Here is a 2,398-nt window from a genome sequence, read left to right on the forward strand (position 1 = left end):
TTTACCTTTAGATGGAAATGTGTTAAGTCTGTTAAAGATTTGCAAATAAAAAAATTTTTTAAACGAATCTCATTTTTACCGTCAGCTACAAATGCATATATGCACACACACGCACGGATATCTAGTTTTCAGTTTTCTTATTTTCATTAGTTTTCCACCTGAATTAGATTTAATCGCACATTTTCGTTCAATTCAATGTTAAATAAAGCGCCTCTGTAAATTTTCCATTATATACATGTATTTAAATAAACAGCAACCATTACAAGTGTTGTAAAATGGTTAAACAAAGAATAACTCTTCTAATAGTACATGTGGTATTTTGTTTTTGATTTGCTCTTTCCATATGAAAAAGAGTGAGACAGCAAGATGTGGAGGCTGTGAAGTCTTTATTAAAACATCGCCATCGCACTATGGGGACCTTGCCCTGTTTTTTGGCATAAATCTGTTTTTCAAAAGTTTTCCAAATAGCGTAAAGTTTATGTTATTGAATTAAGAACAGATCAAAATGTTATGTTACTTAACGGAAATGTTAACTTAACAGGCTGCTGTTAAAATAACAGCTGTCAGACTCAGCTGCTGCAAGCGAACAGTACGTGAGTCGTTGAGCCTAATTTTTTTGTGTAATCTATAACTAATATCACTTGAACGACAAGACGTAAATCCTTCAAATTTGAAATGGATATTCATTCTGCATGTGTGTACTATATGTCAAAATGAATATATTCTTTATTTTGTATGTATTTTTCAAATTATTTATAAATTTAGCAAGTGATGTCTTGGTATAACTTTTTAAATGAAATTTCCACTTTGAATAGAGTTTACAAAAAATGTTGAAATTTTTTAAGTGAATGTGTTAGACCATCTTTTAGAGTGGATAATTCCTAGTTTAATGAATCCATCCTCAATCTGCACTTTTTGCGGTTGGACGACACCCCCACTTCTGGAAATTAAATCTAAGGGTGTACCGACCACTAGACAAAACAAGGAAGAACGCTATAGTCATGTACCTCGTCTATCAGATACCCGTTACTCAGCTAAAGGGACCAAAGGGAAATGGAGATATGCAAGCAGCAAAGCGAGATTGAAATGCGCCACCTAATGGCGGTACACAGATTTTAGCGTTATGGGCGTGGCAAATTTTTTTGGGATCAATCGATAGGTATTGACAAGACCAATACATTTCAGTTAATTTTTATCTAGCATAAAAATTGTGGGCGCCACAGGTTTGGGGGATTTGTGGGCGTTAGAGTGGGCAAACTTGCGCTGCGTACAAGGCTACGGAATCTAAGTCTGAGATCCCAATTCTCTTTCTCTGATAGTTTCCTAAATATCCACGTTCATATTTACGATTTTTTGAAGGCGGTTTGTGGGTGATAAAGTGGGCGTGGCAAAGTTTTTTTTTTTGGATCAATCGATAGGTATTGATGAGAGCAATACATTTCATTTAAAATCATTATTCTAGCATCAAAAGTTTTGGGCGGCACTCTGCTGAAACAAGATTGCGCTGCGCAGAAATCTCAGGAATCTGCATGCTTAATCCCAGTATTGTAGCTCTTATAGTTTCCGAGATCTCATACGGACAGACGGACATGGCTAGATCGACTCGGCTAGTCATCCTGATACTATATATATATACTTTATGGGGTCGGAAACGCTTCCTTCTGCCTGTTACATACTTTCCGACGAATCTAGTATACCCTTTTACTCTACGAAAAACGGGTATAAATATAGGCGTTGTTTTTGTTACACAGGCCTGAGGGTAAGTGCTTCGAGTGTTATTCTTAAAAATCGTACAGCAGCGGCGCGCACTTGAACCGGGGACCTTTCGCACCAGAGACAGACACCTTACCCATTGGTCAATCGCACAACGTTTCCCGCGGATGTTTAGTTCAAATCCCATGATAACCTATACTTGAAACTCGAACAATCAAAAAAAGCTTTTATCGGTATCGAAGTATCCACGGTTGTTGTCAAAATGACACTATTTAGGGTCAAATATGATTTTCATACAATATAGTATACTTTTGATACTTATTTAGTATCAAATTGATCCCAATAATTTGATACTAGGTGTAGTGTCATTTTCACCCACACTTATCAAATTGACACTCGAAGATTTTTTTTGGGTGTAAGTCTTGGAGGGCAGCTACGCGCACAACTCGAAAATTAATAACCTTTCACAACTGTTAAAATCGTTCGTACTCATTAAAATACTTATAACAACACTAGCTTGCAGCCAAATCGCTCGTAATACCTATGCACACCGCCGCTTAAAAATCGCTTTCGCAGCTTTAAGCGGATTTCTGTTCATATAGAGAATCGCTAAAGCCAACAGCTTATCAGCATAAGCAAATGGTATCCGATCAGAGAGGACATGCAAATTCAGTTGCTTCAAAAA

The sequence above is a fragment of the Drosophila subpulchrella genome, unplaced genomic scaffold, assembly GCF_014743375.2.
Source record: "Drosophila subpulchrella strain 33 F10 #4 breed RU33 unplaced genomic scaffold, RU_Dsub_v1.1 Primary Assembly Seq18, whole genome shotgun sequence".
Lineage (NCBI taxonomy): Eukaryota > Metazoa > Arthropoda > Insecta > Diptera > Drosophilidae > Drosophila > Drosophila subpulchrella.